This window comes from Pezoporus flaviventris, unplaced genomic scaffold (genome assembly GCF_033815535.1).
Source record: "Pezoporus flaviventris isolate CSIRO_AGI_PZ_B2104156 unplaced genomic scaffold, CSIRO_AGI_Pfla_v1 ptg000031l, whole genome shotgun sequence".
In the NCBI taxonomy this organism is placed as follows: domain Eukaryota; kingdom Metazoa; phylum Chordata; class Aves; order Psittaciformes; family Psittacidae; genus Pezoporus; species Pezoporus flaviventris.
The window spans coordinates 63310292-63330289 of NW_026892579.1; the positions used below are offsets into that span (position 1 = coordinate 63310292).

The window sequence follows — 19998 nt, forward strand, 5'->3', positions numbered from 1 at the left end:
CCCTATTGGTGTGGATGTGGTGCCGTACCCTGGATTCCCCATAAAAGCATGAACGTAGTCATTGAAGTGAGTGGCAATAGTCCTTTAGGCATTAGTCCTTGGAGCACCTCTCCTGTGAAGACTGGCTGGGAGAGCTGGGCTGGTTCATCCTTGGAGAAGAGGGGGCTCCAGGAAGACCTTATAATAGACTCCCAGTACCTAAAGGGGCTGACAAGAAATCTGGAAGAGGGGTTTTGGACAAGGGCTGGTAGGGACAGGACACAGGGAATGGCTTTAACCTGACAGAGAGGAGATTGAGTTGAGCTCTTAGGCAGAAGCTCTTCCCTGTGAGGGTGCTGAGGCGCTGGCACAGGGTGCCCAGAGAAGCTGTGGCTGCCCCATCCCTGGCAGTGTTCTAGGCCAGGTTGGACACAGGGGCTTGGAGCAACCTGCTGTAGTGGAAGGTGGCCCTACCAATTGCAGGGGTTGGAACTGGGTAAGCTTTAAGGTCAACCAACCCAAACCATTCTGTGATTATGTGATCTGTCACTGCTCCTGAGAGGTCATGGAAAGGCATCAGCAGCCATTGCAGCAAGCAGGAGCACCCAGGCCAGCAGCAAGCAGGCACTGGGCTGCACAGGGATTCTGTAAATCCTGTGCCTGCTGGGAAACCCTTTGGAAATGAATATTTAATAGAGAAATAAAATGATTATATGTACGTGTAAATGCTGTATTTATCTCCCTGCAGGCCTATAAACTGGTAGCTGTCAGCCCAGAAGGGCTATTATAATTACGGCTTCACTAAGTTGGCTAATAACATATCAATTCCATTGGGATGATCTTGTGCTTTCCTTAATGGGAGGTGTGGGAAGCATTAGTCCCATTTCCTACAAGCCACCTACAAGGAAGAGGGACTTGTCCTGTGTCCAGCTTTCCCCAAAACTGAAAACTTACGAAGATGCTGTTTTTACCGAAGCTCCAGCTCTCCATGTGGGAGCCGATACTTGGGGCTGAACCCCGTAACAACTGAAGTCTTCAGTAAATGCTCTTATATCAGCTTTCTCTATTACTCGGGGTTGTGTTGTCTTGTTTCCTAGTGGCAATATATAATTTGTTCACTAATAGACTGTTCCATTTAGACAAATTAGACCTTTTAACACCATTCTTATTAATTGGTTTTGACTGCACTGCAGTAATTACAGCAGGGATTGGGACATTGTAGTTGCAGAGGATTGTTGAGACAACGCTCGGCACGGTTTCCATGCGAGTTTGTTATCTCTCTATTTAAACATGGTACTTGAAGCACTAGCATGATCTTGGAGTGGCTGTAATTACATGGACAAACCGGTGGGAAGGAGTCATAATGTGGCATCGAAATAGCACCAGGGAGTGCAAACTTGGTTTCACAGATAACATAAAGAAAGTGATGGAGGTGGGATGCCAATGCTGCTGCATCCTGGGGCTGTCATGGAAGGTTATTGTGGCTTATATTGAGTAGAGGTGGGGAGTGGATATTGGCATTTCCAAGCATAGTCAAGCATTCCCCATCCTTCCAGGGGGAATTTGAGGTTTACTGCCTGTTTAAAGTGGCTGGGAATTCATTGAAGGCTTCGAGCAACACCCACCATTGCCTCTGGGATGCATCTCCCAGGTTGCAGCATTGGTTGCAATGGAGCAGCCTTCCTCCCCATCAAGATTCTCCATTTATCTTCATTTAATTCCATTGCTCCCATTTCTTTCCCACCGTGCTGATGGTAGAGAGTCTTCTCACAGCCCTCTGCTGAAGCTGAGAAGTCCCAGACCTGTTGGAGAGGGAGTGAGCCCTTGCAGTGCCCCTGATACTGAGCCCGATGGAAAGACTTTGCTGCCAATGTCCATGGACTGCAGTAAGCAGTGCACACCCAGACACTGGTTTCCCAGAGCTTGTCTGTAGTATTCTGTGTTCTGGTGCTAGTAAATCACTATCTGTACAATGCTGCAGGGGTGCAGCAGGCTGAGGGAGTTGGGCTTGTTCATCTTGGAGAAGGCTAAAGGGAGACCTTAGAGCAGCTTCCAGTGCCTAAAGGGTCCTACAGGAAATCTGCAGAGGGACATTTTACAAGGGCCTGCAGTGACGGGACAAGGGGGAATGGCTTTAACCTGACAGAAGGGAGATTTAAATTAGATATTAGGAAGGATTTCTTCACTATGGGGGTGGTGAGATACGTAGTACAAAGGGTTCGTTCGTTGCTGCCCAAACAGAGCCAGTGATCCCCTTACCACCCTGTGCCTGTGCTTGAAACCATCTTAATGCACTGTATCATGGCACGTTAGAAAGTCAAATCTCCTTTTAGCCCAGCTTCCTAAGGAGGATTATGTGCTCATGCTGTTTATATCTTCATCCCTCCATCAAGAACTTTTGACCCTGTGGGCCCAGATCAACCACATTTATCAGCTGAAGGTGTTGATGGTAGTAGGGCCACAGGAGGGGTTGGAGCCAGATAAAGTGGTGACACTGAAGGAAAGTGCTTCTGTGTCAGCTCACTGATCAGGCATGAGGTCCATGGGAGAGGCTCACAGGCACCCAGACATGGGAATTGCCTTTTTGCTGAGCCCCACTGTATGTCCTGAGGCAGAGGTGCCTCAGCAGCACTGGGGCTCACAGGGCTGCCCCATTGCTGCTCCCATGGGTCTTGGCCATGCAAGAGGCAGTTGGGCTGTAAATAGCAAGCTTCAGTAAACAGGTTTTCTGCAGTATTACCAAACATGGCAACATTAGGGACAAGCAGAGGAAAACCTGAGTTCAGATTTTGTATTGGAAGCATTGAGGCTTTCCAAAGCTTTGTGTCTTAAGACAAAGTGATGGGGATCTCAGGGTTTGGATTTTCACCTTGATTTTCCTGCACTTCTGATGCCTGGGAAGATGTTAAATGAAGCCAAGTCCACAGGTTCAGGCATAGGGAAACTGATGAGAGCTGCATCTGGTCATGCACGTGTGTGTATACATGCATGTGTGTGCATTTATATGAACATATGTGTGTGTATATATATCTGTGTGTATATATATGTGTGTATATATATCTGTGTCTATATATATCTGTGTTTATATATGTGTGTGTCTATATATATGTATATCTCTATACATAGGCACGTGTTATGCAGTGCTGTATATTTTCAGCCATTCTAATAGCAGACTGAGATTGAGTATTTTTAATCTCAACCTTGAAAATACAGTGCTAAGAGAAAAATCCAGTGGGGTCTCATGCTGGGGGGCAGTCCAGGTGAGTTCGGGCTACCCTGACAGCTGAACTAGACCTTACTGTGCCCCCAAACACATGAGCTCGCTCGGGTTTTGCACCTTTTTCCTGTGGACACAGGAATGATTCCCTGTGGTCTCACCTGACCTGAGTAAAATAAACCCCATTTGCAGCGCTGTGTGCAGTTCTGGTGTCGTCAAAGTAAGAAGGACATGGAGCTGTTGGAACAAGTCCAGAGGAGGCCACGAGGATGATCAGGGGACTGGAGCACCTCCCGTATGAAGACAGGCTGAGAAAGTTGGGGCTGTTCAGCCTGGAGAAGAGAAGCTGCGTGGAGACCTCATAGCAGCCTTCCAGTATCTGAAGGGGGCCTATAGGGATGCTGGAGAGGGACTCTTCATTAGGGACTGCAGTGACAGGACAAGGGGTAACGGGTTAAAACTGAAACAGGGAAAGTTTAGATTGGATATAAGGAGGAAATTCATTCCTCTTCAGGTGGTGAGGCACTGGAATGGGTTGCCCAGGGAGGTTGTGAATGCTTCATCCCTGACAGTGTTCAAGACCAGGTTGGACAGCATTGGGTGATATAGTTTAGTGTGAGGTGTCCCTGTCCATGGCAGGGGGGTTGGAACTGGATGATCTTAAGGTCCTTTCCAACCCTACCTATTCTATGATTCTATGATTCTGTGACTGTAGTGACCGGACGAGGGGTAACAGGTTAAAACTTAAAACAGGGGAAGTTTAGATTGGATATAAGGAAGAAGTTCTTTACTGTAAGGGTGGTGAGGCACTGGAATGGGTTGCCCAAAGAAGTAATAAATGCTCCATCCCTGTAGTGTTCAAGGCCAGGTTGGACGGGGCTTGGAGCAACCTGCTCTAGTGGAAGGTGTCCCTGCCCATGGCAGAAGAGTTAGAATTAGATGATCTTAACGTCCTTTCCCACTGAAGCTATTCCATGATTCTATGAAGTGCACACCCACTGGGTTGTACCTCACAAGCAGAAAGCCTGCATATACTGAAGTCTCTCAGCAACAACCTCAATGAACTAAATCCTTCTCGGGGAGCAAGAGATAATCATACAAAGAGGCTCAGTTTTCCCCCCGCTGTGCATCTGTCAGTCAGCGCCCGCAGAGAGGGTGGAAATCTGTTGTGCTGCCCATGGGGAGAGATGGGACCAGATGGGTGTGGGATTACATCTGTGATAGCAAGAGGGGAATTGGGAACGCTGTGCTGACGGCTCTGTCTGCAGGTATGGGGAGGTACCCCCCACTGCAGCTGCTTTGATTCAGTCCTGGGGCCGCATCCAGCCCTCCTGCACAGAGGTTTGAGGCACGCACAGTTGTTTGTGTTGGTTGTGCTGTGGGCTGCTGAGGATGCTAATCCATTTCTACTCTAAAAATGATTGCATTTGGGACTGGAAGGTGGAATTGAACGTGGTTATCCACTAATCTGTAATAGCTTTTTTCTTTTCTTTAACTTTTAATCTTAGATTTAAAGCCGTGTCTTGCGGTTTTGATGGGAATAAGCTCTGTTTCTGTTTCAAATCAGTGTTTGTCGTGACAAAGATTGTCTGATACCAGTGTGTAATTGTGAAGTTAGCACAAGAAAAGAATGTCAATTAACCTTTAGTAAGTAGGGCTGTAACTTCTTGTTCCTAATTTCTGGGACATGGCTCTGAGCCTGCTGTAAACACAGTATTTTCTGGCCATTTGAATCACTGCTTTCCTCAGGAATAATTAAAACACCCTAAAAGAAATGGCATGTAACATCAGCAAAAAGGCAGCGAGCAAAACTCTCAAGTGCCTCTGTTCTTCTTAATCTCCTCTTATTTTTAGCCTCTTTGGTATCTTCTGGGATCTTAAAGCTAAGTTCCTTCTGTGTGCTTCTTGCATACATTTTGACGAAGCTCTCATTGCAATATTCATCAGGGATATGTTGCATGACTCGTCCAAATGTCATTTCGGAGGAAGACTGCAGGAAAGGTTCTTCAACAAAGTCTGTATCATCTCTCTTTTTTGCCTGTAGTTATTGCCACATCATCTTGTATCCTTGGCTTCCGAAGCATTTTCTTCCTTGCTGCATGAATCTTATTTTCAACCTTTACTCTTCAGCCTTCATGAAACCAATTACAAATCTCCAAAGTTAGGTGGTTTTCTGTCTTTGAAGCTTAAGTTTCTGCAGCCTTCATTTTCCTGCTGTTTACCTGATAGCCTTTTGCTTGAATGGACGTGGGTCTTCAGGTACCCTGTTTTCCTACCAGCACATATGCCAGATGTCAGTACTTTAATAACCATATTACTGACTCTGGGACCTTTGGACTGGCTTTCTCATTCATCTCTTGTGGTTTATTACTTGTGGCCTATTAACTCTGATAGGTGGTTAAATTTAATTATATGCAGTTGACCTTGATTATTTAATGTTAATTAAACCACTCTGGGTCTCCATTCTTTGAATCTCTTGAGAAAGAATTGCAATAATCCCTTTCCAGTATAACCTACAATAGCAGCATCCGTTAAAACTTCTTAATACTGAGAGAGATCTTAATACTGAGTATTAAGATCTCTCTTAATACTGAGATCTACCTCAGAGATACTGAAGTAGATCTCATTGGTTTCTTGAGGTGAACATGATTAAAGCCTGATGGTCAAGTTTGATGTGGTGGAGATGTTCCCCATCTTAAATATTGGGCAGTGCTTCACCATAATAAAAGCTTGTAAATAGGACTTTATTTCTTAGGGATTTTCCTCTTCCTTTTAAGAACAGCCTTCCTGGTTATGAATCGAAGAGTCTGCTTATATCTCATCCAAGAGATACAAGTCTGCTTATATCTCATCTCACACCAAGTGTGTGAGACCTGTTCCACAAGTGTGGTATAAATCACAAATGAGGTAGTATGGGCTGCCTAATTTAAACTTACAGCCTGTCTTATTTTAACCAGGGGCCTCAGAGCTGGCTGTTAATAAATTCCAACCCAGATATAGAATCAGTTATAAAAAAAATGAGTTATAAAACAGTTAGGGTTGGAAAGGGCCTTAAGATATATTTAATTAAGCATAAAATATAATGTTGTCCTAGATTGATTTGGGAAGGGTTGAGCAGTTATGATGCTTAGGTGTTCATCTATTTTCTGTCTATGTGCCTTCCTATGTGGCATATTGTAGACAGTTCTTATGAGATTCTTCAACTCTTTGCTACTTTGATTCAATTACTTCAAGTGAATGATCTATCTTTATTGTGTGGAAGGTGCAGCAATTAATCTACCTCAATGAAAGAATTAATCAGTGAATAAAGCTACAGGGCTTGGGCATTTGGAGGCCTTTGGTGTTTGTTCAAAGAGGAAAGTAGATCTAGATCCAGAAAATAAAGCCACATAGACCCGCAGCCCCTGGACCTGGTCTGGGAAAGCTTTCTGTTATGCTGGTGAAGGCTTTTGCACTTCTTCCATTCCCAGCCAGCAGGATCAGGCATCCTCCCACCTGCAGTGCTGCAAAATACAGCTTATCCAGAGAAAAAGCTGGGCACCGGCTGACTGGTTTTCTAGGATGCTCTGAAGCAGGTTTATCCATAGCTATGTACAGCTCGAGCTTTCTCAGTTCTGTTTCTGGTACCAGTTCTTGAGCTTATTCTGAGTGTTTCCCCGGTGTCTTCACTAATACTTGCATGAAATGTACTGCTTTTCACATATTCTCAGGCTCACGTATCCCAAGAAAACAAATACAAAGATTAATTAGAGCATTTTGTACCTGGAGAGATGCTACAGAGATCCTCCCCTGCTCTGCCTCAGCCTGATCCCTGCCTCACATAGGAGGGAAATTGGAGATTTACAACAGATTTGCAAATGAATGTATCCCATGGCTAAGTGATCACACTGGATTTATGTTAGCCTTGGGGTGCCTGCTAGAGAGCTATGCTTTGCCTGCCTTGCAGCATACATACGTTGTTCTTAAAGTAGCCCATCGCTTATAAGGTAATGAGGAAGCGATGTAAAATGTATGACCGGTTGGTTTGCCAGTCGAATAAGAAATAGTTTCTGGAGGCCATGGATTATGCGCTGAGTTATTTTTAATATTCATTTTATTGGTGCTTTTTCAAGTGGCTCCAGCAGTGGCATTTTGAGAAGATTCTAAATAGAACCTACGGCAAAGAGCAGCTCTGAGAAGGTGATTACCTCCCTGAGAAAACCAGTGGCAAATTAGGCTACTTCGTGCCTCAGAGGAGAAAATCAGACTTAGGTCCCTGTGAGCTTGGATACTTGTTTTGCTTTGAGCACAGGAATGGTCTTATTAACCCTTGTAGGACCAAAGAGCAGGAATAAAGCGTGTGTAGGATGAAGGTTTAAACCCCCCTCAGCTTCAGACCTGAAGCTTGTGGTTTCCCAGGGAAATACTCACACAAGGAGAGGTGGGCTTAAAGGTTTAAAAACAAACCCAGCCTCCGGGCATAACATAGACAAATAACCATGTGGTCAAATGGGGCTTGTCCCACTAGGTTTTTCTCTGCTCTGCCCTTCCCATGTAGTCAGCAAGCCCTCCCTGCATTGTATGTGCAGCAGATGCAGCTCTCACCTGGTACCCACAGTCGTTATAGTAACAGGGATGAGTTTGGCTCTTTGACATCAAGTTCAGCCAAAGCCCCTCAGAAGAGTTAAATCAATGTAATTCCTTGGCAGAGGTGGGGATGTTGGTGCTGTCTGGTTTAGAATTGTGTTTTGCAAGCACATAACCAAGTAAGAGGTTTTCTGGGCCAGATTTTGCAGTTACTTGAGCTTCAGTGATGTGCAAAGCCTCATGTCAGCTCAAGATCTCTTCCCCGTCTGCACTGGTGGTGTTTTTAACAAGCGTTCCTGTTTTTTAACCTGTGTGTGGAAATACCATTGTTCATTGAATGTACTGTTGCTGTTGAGGGATTGAGTCATCTGTGTACCTCCCTAAGGCAGGATGCCAAGGTGTAATCAATGGGGCCTCATCCTTTGGTGTGCAGAGGGCTCCTGGTACCCAGCGCAGCAGTGGCTCATGCTGGCGGATGGGTCTTGAGCCTCCTATTGGTGAATGGCATAAGACCTGTTGGGTTTGATCCTGCCAGAGGTACTTAGTCTTCCTGTTGGCTTTGGCAGCTGTGAAGTTTGCTTCACCGTTCCTGAGTTTGGGATTGTGAGCAGCAAATCTGAGAAGGATGGAAGCTTTCTTGGCAGAGAAGGAAAGAAAAACCTGAGCTGTACCGCTGGCGGGTGGCTGACCCAGGGCCCAGCCTCAGTGTTTTGAGGAGAAACTGGGAGTCCCCATTACCAGAGAGTTTATAGATGATGGTAAGGAAACTCCTTCTGAAGATCCTCTGTTAAATCCCTGCTTTGAATAAGAACTTGAAGAGCTCTGGACCAGCTTCTGCCACCCCAGCTGAGCTGTGTAGCTGCATAGCCTTTTGGCATAGGAGCAGTGTTGTCTGGTTTTCTTCCTTAGCAGCTGTTTCATGAGCAATCCCTACATTTCTGGCAAAGATGAGAGATGAATCAGTGCACTGAATTCAGCCCAAGTCCATAAGTAAGTTCAGATCCTCCGAAACAGTATTTATTGACAAATAGGCCATGTCCATTAAAAGTAGTTCTTTCAGTTTTCATGTGACACATGGCTGATGTTTCTTTTGGTCTCAACATCTTTTCCATACCTGTTTTAATCATTACCAGCAGGATGCTTTCCCTTCCCAGCTGGATCGAGTGATTGCCCTCAGAAGATGTTTCTTCAGCCTGCAGTAGCCATGAGCCCCAGCACATGTGGGTCCCATGGGTCTCAATATCACAGGATGAGACCTATTCAGCTCAGCCCCGAGGTGGGTCCATGCTCAGCCTTTCTTTCCTTCATGAGCTCCCCAGGGCCTTTGTGTTGTGTTTCTCTTCCTTCACCAGCTTTCCTTGCTTGAAGGCACCCTGCAGATGCCAGACCAGCCTCTGATTGCTGGGTATCTGCTGCTGTAGGTGTTGAAAGGGAAAATATTTAGCAGCCAGCAGAACACTTGCTGGTGGGAAAGCTGCAGCATCTGCAGTCCCTGGTTGTGTTTATGTTAGCAATTTCAGCATCTTTGCCATAATAACAGTAATTTAAACAGGTGCTGTTGACTGAAGGACAATTAGGGATTGTTGAATTTTGCATTTCCCTAATATTCAACCACAAGCATTCACCAGCCCCATTCTGCTGGTATTTATAGTACTACGACCGAGCAGCTCCTTTGCTGTCTATGGCAGTAAATCCATGTGTAACCAGAGGAGCACTGGGACTGGCACCGTGATGCTGTAGGAGGTCACAGCACTCCTCCTCCTCCTGCAGAGATTCCTACACAGCTGCTCTCCCCAGCAGCCTGATTTGTGCTCTGGGATTTATGGAGCTGAACAGATGATGATAGAAGATCTGTGTGGTTTATTACACTTGGACCAATTTTCCCAAGCCAGAGGGCGAATCCCCCATCTCTACCTGTGCTCTGGTTGTGCAGCTGCCGTGCATCCTCTTTGGTACTCTGAAAGCTGCAGATTACGGATTCAGAGGCTCAGAGGAGTAATTCATCCTCCTTTGGAAGCTGGGCCCAGGAATGGAGTAGGTGTTGCTGCAGTTTGCTACCACCCTTAGAATCATAGAATCAGCTCGGTTGGAAGTCCAGCCGTTACCCCAGCACTCATCTACACGGGTTTTGAACACTTCCAGGGATGGTGACTCTACCACTTCCCATGCAGCCTGTCCCAATGCCTTACCACTGTGACCTTGCTGAGGGATGCAGCAGGGTGCAGGGGGACAGAGCCAGCAGAGCACAAGTGGAAACAAGCTTTTCAAAGTGAAAATTGCAGGGAGTTTTAAAAATTTCATTTACATTTACTGGATGCTTGGTCTCAGAGCTCATTACAGGAGGGAAACTGAACACTTACCTTCATCTCCATTCGCTGCTCCAGTAGCCCAGGAACTGCATTAACACAGCCAGAGTTAACCAAGTGTGCAAGTTAAAAGCTTTGTCTGGTCCCTTCACTTCCTCAAGCATCCCTGAGGCCTCCCTCGGCTCATTCCTCAGCAGCTGGCTTGCACAGATGTGGCCAGATGTGGGATCTGACTCACTGAAGCTTCACTGGTGGTGCCTAGCAAACCAGAGGTGATCTGGCTGGGCTCTGGGATCCCGGCCTGAGGTTTCAGCATTCAGAATCAAGAAACACAGAGATCCATGTCTGATCTGAGCCCAGTGAGCCTGGAGCTTCGCCAGCACCACAGAGTTGCTGTTTCCATGGAGGCAGCTGTGCAAGCAGATTGTTCCTTTTAAAGAAAGGCAGAGCATGGGACAAACCGCATGTACTCTGAACGGGTGGAAGTTCTTCCCCAAACCCTGCAGAAACGCACTGGTACTGATAAATCTGTGCAGAAACAAGTCCCCTTTAGCTGCTCCTACATAAACTAATAATCTAGAAGCCAGTTGCAAGCATGCTTTTGCAGAGAGCTAAGGGTTACTCACGTGTGCTGAGTGATTTCTGACGTTCCTGGGGCCATGGATGGAGATGGGGTGTTACTGGTCTCTGAAAGTCCTGCTTGCAAAGGGCCAAGCCCAAAGGAGTTTTATGGATTTATGAAGCCCTCCTGTTGGGGGAATGGAGCTGTCGAGGCTGGGTCTGTCTCTGATTAACTCAGTACTGAGCAATCAGGGTGCTGGGAGAAGTACACAGTAGAGGGGACTTGCAGCCATGTAACATCAAGCTGATGGTGCTACCATCACTGTATCCTGTGTAGAGCATGGCTGGTCCAGTCTTCCTCCCTATCCTCTAAGAGCCACTCAACTGGCTTTCCCCTTCCATTCTGGATCAAGTCAAAGCCACCCAATTAACTCAGCTCCTTCTCACCTCACTTCTCCTCCCTTACTCTATTTTCTACTTCATCTTCCCCCTCCAGCTCAGCCTCCCTCTCTACCAGCCACTCACATTGATACCTCTGTGCCGATCCCACCTTCCTGGAGAAACCCAATGGGATTTCAATATTCATGTCCTCATCACTCCTGCATTTCCCATTCCAGACCCCTCTCTTCCCTGTCAACCTGTTGCCACGTGCATGGTTTCCCTATAGGAATTGTCCTTGTGTCCTTGCTACAGGCACAAGGGCTTTCTCTTACATGGTGGGAGCATCTTTTAATGCAATCAGTGTCATGGCAAATACATGTGAAGTGATGCTTTTGCTGGCTGGGGGTTGTCACAGTGTGGTGGTGGCTCCTCAACTTCCCCATGAGCATGCTGAAAACTTCCTGCAGCTTCTTCTAGTGTTTTGTGTTGGGGAAAAGACCTTGGTGCCAGTAGGCACTGAAGAAAACTCTACAGGGATGGCCCTGGCAATGGATAATGCTGCTCTCCCTGTTCTCTGATTCAGCAGGGTAAGCCTTTAACAGACAGAAAACCTTGCCACAAATATCATGTACACCGCCGAGCGGATGCAACACGGGGCGAGGAGGAAGGTGTCAGTGGGAAGCAGATGGTCAGCACTGTATGTGGTTTGCCTGGCATTTGTTGCTTTGCTATAGGAAGCTCAGAGATGAGTTACAGTGGGACCAAAGAGAGAGGAAAAAACCACTGAATCCCGTCAACATTCAGAAGAGCAGAAGAAACAAATATATTGGCCTAAATGACCACTGGTGACTCAAAAGCTTGAGGGCAATAAATGGTGATGGTGCCATTAGGAAAAGGGAGAAGGGGCTGTGAGGGCAGAGGTGGGCAGCTGCTGACTCCTGGAGGAAAATGGAAATAGGTTCTTTGAGGGTCCACACAGTTGTGCCCTGACCACAGGGACTCTTTCCAAACCGGCCTTGTAAGTTAAAGTATTAACTTCTACCAAAAGCACTGCTACCTTCCTCAGAGGAGAGTGTTTCTTTGGGATTATTTGGGGAATAATTGGGTCTGAATCATCTCCACGTGATTCATCCATATGAATTGCAGACTGATTGCAGTTTCTGCTTGTGCCTCTCCCAGCTGAAAGCAAGCTGACCTGCGGGTTTCTGCTCTGGTGCATCCATAGGAGAATTTTGCTTTGCTGGCCTAGCATCATCTTTCCCTCATTCCAGCCTTTTTTAGATAAGCAGAAGAGATTAGTGTGAGTGGAAGGCTTGATTGACCTCTTTCAAACAAATCTCTTCTCTGGAGAAGCTTGAATTAAACCCCCACTTCTATTCCTGCAATTTAACTGACTGGTGGTATCTCATCTGTGAAACAACCTACTCTGATTTATTGAAGTCTTACACTTTCAAAAGCTGATTTTGTAGTGATAGAGAATGTGTAACACCGCTCCTGAAACCTGCCTTCTTAATCATTTATCAATGTTCTGTCCTGGTTTTAGGCATCTGGTTGTGTCTTTTACATTTGTTTTTGCTTTTACTCTTGTGTCCTTGTAACCATAATTTGGATGTATTTCCCATCTGGTCCTTGCAGTGCCCAAGTTTGCCTCTGTTTTGCCTTGTTGTGTGTTTATTAATTTCAGTGAATGATGATTTTAAGGAAACCCCTTTTTATCTGCCATGGTGAGAGGCTCTTCTGCCAAAGTTCCTTGGTCTCATGTTATTTTGCAGTAAACAGCAAGAGTTGAAAAGAGAGAGTGGAGTAACTTTGCTCTCAATAACCCGAGGTGACAGTGAGGGTAGGGATGGAGGAATGGTTGGTGATGAAGTTGGGTTTGAGATGGAAGTTTGTAAGACTATTTTGTGTACATAGATAACAGAGGACTGGTGCAGGCAAGGACAGATAGGAGCTGGTCCTTTGCCCTGGCTTGGCACAGGGAGCAGGAGCACAACAAAACTGAGAGCCCAGGAGAAACGGGTGGCATGGATGAACTGCAGGGAGTCCTGGCTCTGCTTGGGAAGTGGAAATGCAGGAAGCTACTACTGAGTCCCTTTTGTGCACTCTTCAGATTTAAGTATGCCTGTAGCCAAGAGACAAAAAACAACATAGTTCCTCCTCCCCCCGATCCATAATTTCCTTGCTCTGATTATTACCAAGTGTGGAAGCATTTGCCTCTGCACATGTGATGGATGCCAGCGGCACTGGAAAGCTGTCAGCGGCGGGGAAAGAAGAGAAAAGTCTTCTCTTCTGTTTCCTGGAGTGGAGTTCAGTGGAGCATTTCAGATGCTCACATTCAGATTATTGCTCTTCTGCTTTGCCTTTTCCTCTGAGTTAGAAAAGTGCCTATTAAAAACATGATAGGCGAGTAGTTGCATGTTAAATAGCAGGGTTGCTTCATCACAGTGGGACCAAAAAAGACATATATTGGTAATGAAATTAGACTTTATTTATAAATGTTGGCTTGGAGATTTTCCAGGTTGGAAATTTCTGCCTTTCCTTTCCTGATGAGCATAAACTTTGCTGGATTCAGAGAAGATAATGTGCAGGGCAGCTCATGTCCAGCTTTAGGACAGAAAACATTGATGAAGGGGAACAGTGTAAGTTGCTGAGCTTTGGTTTCCATTGGAGATAGTGGCAGCAAAAGGGAGGGAAGGAAGCATCATCTCCTGTAGCCTGTGTTACAAAGAAAAGGGAATAGAAGATAAGCTTTCTCAAATAAAGTCAGCCATGTGCCCCCTCTCCCTCCTTTTAAATGTGCTGTCACCATGTAGGGTTATTTTTCTCATCCTGTTATCAGCAGAGGGAAATAGAGAAGAAAGTGGCTATTTCTAGGGTCAGAGACCTCCCACTGAAGCTGACAACAGTTGAATGGGGACCCAGATGATGCTCCAGAAAGCCCAAGACTGTGATGATACAGCTGTACACCAGGCAAAAGATAAATGGCATCTGAAGATGACTTTTAGTGAGGTACCAAACATGCTGCAGTGGGTACACAGCTTTGCTCTCATCATATACAGAGGAGCAAGATTAGCCCTAACAGATCTGATAGTGGCCCTTAGGATGAAGTCTGAAGTCTGAATTTTAGAGTTTCCTTTAAGTTTTGAAGCTCCTTTCCAATAAATCAAGCTCTGTTAAAGAAACAGTCACACACCCTGGTATATATGTATATATTTTTCATTTCTCTGTGAAAACCAAATGCATATTTGTCACTTAAACAACTGAATCAGGATATACTGAATGAACTGGTGTTGTTAAATGGCACCAAGGGTAGTTAAAGACTGTGTGGCAGCTGCTCTGCAGATACAGCTTTTCCAGCCTGAGCCCCCGCTAGTGAGAGAGAAGCAGCTCACATGGACTTGGCACTGATTTATTCATATCACATCTCCATGTGGGCGAGCTGAGCCTTCAGCGTTTGGCGTCCTGAGCGTTGGGTACTTTCAAGGACACGCCACAAGTAAGAAACACAGAGGGGCAAGGTGATGTTATTTCCATTTAAAACATCAGCCTATATGTAATAAGGAGAAAGAATAGTTCTAATAACACGGTTGATTACTGTCAGAGTACTAAAAGGGAGGTGTATTGGAAAAGGTATTATACAGCCCACTGTGCTTTGCATAATCATTTTAAAAGCTGTTCAAGATATCTTCCTGCCCTTATCCAGAAGAAGCTGGAAATCATGTGGAAAGCCAGGGTTGTCAGGACTGCTGACCTCAAGACTGGGCACAGCACACGATTACACACACGGGTGGGTGCCCAGGGTGCAGCCACAGGCTGAGTCAGTAGCATGTGTGGAGTGCAGAGACTAACTCACAGGGATGTGTTGTGAAGATGCTCCTGTCATTTGTTCGTGATGTCTCCCATAATTTGAGTATACTGGCTGCCTTAAAAACAACTTTCTAAAACCTTTCTGTTGCCCCATGAAGCACTCAGAAAGTGATCTCTGATGCCCAGCCAGAGCACAGACAATTTTCACATCAGCTAAAATCAAAAATATTAGGGAATTTATTGAATTGTATGCCCAAAAATTTGAGGAAAAACCTAAGTTACCATTTTGGGGACTCTTATCTTAAACAGCTTTTGAGGTTTAAATAGCTTTTGAGGTTAAACTTTTGAGTATTTAAGAACAAAAGGAAAATGGTGAAAGTGAAAGATTTCATAGGACAAGGTATTTCATTTGACCAGAAACAATAACTTTGTTCTGGTTAGAAACTGTTTCCTTTAGGATCTGAACTCCTTTTGCTCACTTAATTCTTATCTCAGCCAGCAAACTTTGCAATCCTAAGTGCTAACTCCAGCTCCCACCACGTGGCATTACCCGCATGGGTTTCCTTAATGCATTTTTTTGCAGTCATTTTCCCAGCTCATCTTTGATTTCCCAGTTGTATCCAGCAGCTTTGCTGCAGTCATTCCAGAACAAAGTGGTAATCAAAGAGAAACGAATCTCTCTGCCTCTGGAAACAGCGGTGGATGCAACCAGAGTCAGCAGAGATGTCCTTTTTAATTATGAGCTTCTAACTGATGGTGCATTTTTGCTGCAGAGGCTTCAAGAAGGACCTGCAAATCCTTTCATCCCAGATGCAGATATGCTAAATATGTGTTTCCCTGGGACATGAACAGAGGACTCATGGCCTGCTGGGCCCCTGGCACCATTTCACCAAGCAGGATGGGAGCCAAGTTCTTCACCTCTGCGTAGGTTCAGCATCTCCCCCTCTGCAGTAAATAAGGTTTCTCATAATGTACATGGAGAGGATCCTGCCTTCTCTCACAGACTCCCTGTTATGATGGTGTTTCCTTGATGAAACAGCCTCCTTCAGAGCTGCTTGTGGAATCAGTTGGTCTGGGCTGCGGGCTGGGGAGGGATGGTGGGTGCCTTGTTGTTTGTGTAGGAGCATTTCTTCTGTGAGAGAGGAGATTTATGTTGGCATAATTGTCTAAGAGTTTGGAAACTGAACCAGCTCATAGACAGGGTCATGGGGCAGCTTTTCTTAGTGTTTCCAGACCAGTATTTCTGGGAGTCATCCTAGCTGGTCACTTGGCAATCTCCTTCCCTTGTCCTTTGGGCCATTTCAGATGAACCACCTCATCCTGGAGAGGCAAAACGGCATGTGAATGGGCCCTGCACAGTACCGCAACTCACATTTGTGCATCCAAAGGAAGGAATTGGAGCTTCTTTCTATTGCAGCATCAATCCTTGGGAGGTGGCAGTGGTGGCCATCCGAGATGCAGTAATTCCTCTTGTTGCTCAAAACCTTCCTGCAGTCAAAACCTGTCTCTATTTTTGTCGTTAAAAAGATGGAAAACAATATAAAAATCACAGTAACATTCATCTTTCTGGATTTGCACTGATTACCCAGACATTAAACTGTGTGGGTTTTTTTCATTCAGTTTACATTATATTAGTCTTGGTTTGCTTTTCTGTGGTTGCTTTCAAGTCTTTCATGAGTTTCACATATACAGCACAAAGGGCCTCCATTTCTCCCCTATAACTTTTATAGAAGATATCTTATATCGTATATAAGTAGGGATCAGGTGAAACTCATCTCTTCCAAACTGGTGTTTGGAGGTGGCAAAATGCAGTCTGCATGGCAAGGTCGCTCAGCTCTGAAAAACTCAATGTTGAGGAATTACTCAGTTGCAATAATTGGTCATTAGGGGTGATCCAAAGGCAGACATCACTTTATACACATTCAATGTTCTGTATAAAGAGCTTATGATAAACTTTTTGAAGGTGGTAATAAATAGTAAGCTGCAGCAATCCCTTCAAGGGATCAGTTCTCATTTTTAATGTGGAAACAGAGAATGACATGACAGCAACTCAGTAGGATAAGAATTGACTTTCAAACCAGTTTTGCAGAGCAATGCAGAGTGAGGAAAAAGACCAGGAAATATGTAAGGAAAAATTTCAAGTAAAATCTATGCATTTGTGATTTATTGCAGACTATGGAAATGTTTTCCCTTCAGTTATATGTTAGTGATAGAGAGCAAAACCAGACACTAAGGTAAGAAACGCACAGTGATAATAGCAGGTGGGATTTGCATCTTCCAGGCATTTGCTGTGGGTACATTAATCTATGGGCATGTTTGTATTTTAAAGTTATTTTGACATATCAGATAATCTGATTTGGTTCCATTTTTGGTGTGCACAGGTCAGAAGATGTGTTGCATCCTAAATAATATTCTGATCAGAGGCTTGCCATTAATAATGCATTAAGAAGCGTTTGTTTCTGTTGATCATTCACTGGAAAGCAATCTTTATTACAGATGTTATGGTAATAGAGCAATTCCTGAGAGCCAGTGCAGCCTGTACTGGTTTATAAGTAAAATAAACCCCGTTAATATTATTGTAGAAGAAAAAAATCAGTGTATAGAATGCAACCATCGCAGTGAGGATTTATGGCAGGAGGTTGGCTCTAGAGCCCCCTCCTCATTCATGTGTCTCAGCACCACATGATGCTGTCACAGGCACATGTCCCCATCTGGTCCTGTTCCTGCTCATCACTGCCTGCCTCGTGGCACTCACTGGGTGCTGTAAAACAACCTGTGCTGGGGCAGGCACCTCCTTGATGCCATTTTGGTGTGTTCATGGATGCAGCCAACACAGGATAAACTGGTTCTGAGACCTAGAAAGCATTTTGCCTCCTTTTTTTAAAGTAAAAGCTGTTTTTTCTACAAATTATAACAATACATCAGTAGTAAATACAGGGCACCTGGGATGACCAGTGTGGTCTTGTGATTAGTCTGAAGAGCCTAACACACATTGGTCTTTGGTATGTTTGTAATGCTGCCTTTACTACTACCATCAAGCAGTGGGGAGGAAACTCCATTTCAGAGGGTTAAAACTAAAGCTTTACATGCCAAACCAAAACAAGACACTTCACGTCCCCTTCACTGTGCTAGAAGTTGATGCCAATCCAGCTTTGCTGAGGGTTTGCCAGCAGAGCGCTGAGGACGCAGCCCAAAATGCAACAAGGTGTATGTAACCTGGTGCTTTTCAAGCACTTTGTTCAGTTCTTTCTCTTGACAGATGTGGGATTTCATATCCTTGCACTCCTTATCCTACAGCCACCCCAACCTATAGCAATAATACTCAGAATTAAGGAATATTGTGTCATAATGCTGGGTTTGGTATTTTCTGCAGGCTTTCCTGTCTTCTCTACTGATACATCATCACTTTCATTCTTGATAGTCTTTCCTTTTATTGCTTATTTTTTTCTATCTCAAAGCATACATACAGAGCATCTACATCCTTTATAACATTTAACTCTCTATTTTAAAATAATAATAATATCAACTCAGAAGAATACTGTAACTGCTTTGAAGTTTCAGATTTGCGGTGTCTAATTTAATGGGTGACTTATTTAATACCCCCTCCCTGTGGGTGTCCAGCATTTCCTGCAGAGTTAGGGCCACTAATTATCCCAGAGGACTGTTTGCTTCTGCAAATCTGGAATCCTTTCAGGCACTAAGGATAGAAATTATTTGTGTTACCTCGTTGGCTTTTTTCCCTCTTTCATCTGCCCAGAGCTGTTGCAGACTGATTCCTCTGTCTGTACATTGCTATATATATGTGCTTGTGTGTAAAATAATAGAGAGTGACTGACTACAATGCATGCATTTAAGCTACTCGGCTGAAAATTACTGAGCATTAAAATCCACTGGGAATCACAAGACTTCTAAATTAGGAAAGCACATGTCAGTCAGTGTGTGGAAATGAGTCCTCGTACAAGAGTAGCTTTCAATAGGAAGAACGAGTATTGTTCCCTGGAGTACATCAGTCCTAGTTTGGCCACTCGGTACCAGCTTTTACTATTTCTCTGGAAGCATTCATTGCCTTTTGCTATTATTTTTTCCCTGTCTTTTGTTCCACTGTGCATTTCTATTAGATATGTCTCACGGGCCAGCTATCAAGAGACACCCTGCTGTGCTGTGACGAATGAAGGCATTTTCAACCATAAACAAGGTATTGTGGGATTGAAAAGAAACACGGACAATGACAAGTCCTGGACAGCTTGTAATTGTTTAACTGTATTTTTATTAGATTGGGCAGTGACACAGGAACACTGAAAAATGGGCTGATCTGCCCCAAGGTTGAAATGAGCAGAATGCTGTTGGGTAAATGGGGGACTTTGGGAATGATGGCACTTTTGTATGTGTCAGGCGTTGTCCAATCCATCAGTATATATTTTTCCGTGATAAAAGAGTGTAGTTTTTACAGTGTTTAAATGACTTACAAGTCTGTCCCATCTCAAAAATAGAAAGCACCTAGAAAATCTGTGGGGATGAGCTGAATCCTATTGACCATCAAGCTTTTTTATTCTCACGTGGGCATGCATTTAAAATGGTAGTTCTATACTTTCTTTGAATTAAAAATGGTACAGAATTTATCTGGAAAATCTGTTTGGCCACAGGGGATTAGTTCATCATCAGTGACACAGTTTATGTCTGGAAGAGCTTAGCAGGGTGGTAGAAGACTCTCAATATTTGGGCTGTGTGGGCTGACTTAGTTCATTCTGCGTTTGTAGATCCTTTTTGTTGCTGCTAGAGAGTCAATGTTTAAAGTCATCATCTTGATTCATTAGTAAGGTATGCCAGAATGTTATCTAAGGGTTTATTTTATCATTCTCAAGTTGAAATGCTCCAATCAAAGTGGGTAAAGGCAGAGGGCTAAGCAGGGATCATGGGAAATGGGGTCTCCAGTTAGGTGAATCAACCTGGTATTCCCCTTGCGCAAGGTGTTTTGTCCGTTGACATGACGAAACAGTATCCTTCTACAAGGTCTGAAACTGCCTTGTATCTAAAGTACTAATGAGATGTCTCTCTATGTAAGACCAGTAAATGAATTAATAAATGCAAGGCATGACCACAGGACCCACCTACTTGCATTTTGAGTGTGCTCTGTAGGCAGCTGCCCCCAGTTCCATTCATCTCCATCCTGTATATCCAGAA

At 44.6% G+C, this 19998-nt stretch overlaps 1 protein-coding gene across 5 annotated transcripts in view; it reads left to right on the forward strand.

Annotated features, from left to right (window-relative positions):
- Positions 1 to 19998, forward strand: part of PAK5 (p21 (RAC1) activated kinase 5) — a 176599-nt gene that overhangs the window by 110685 nt on the left and 45916 nt on the right. For 3 of the 5 annotated variants that reach the window (XM_061461572.1, XM_061461570.1, XM_061461571.1), the window contains one exon: positions 18936 to 19012. The exons of the other annotated variants lie outside the window; for them this stretch is intronic. The gene's annotated coding sequence lies outside the window, so the exon portion shown is untranslated. The remainder of the gene's footprint in view (positions 1 to 18935; positions 19013 to 19998) is intronic. 5 annotated transcript variants of the gene reach the window in all.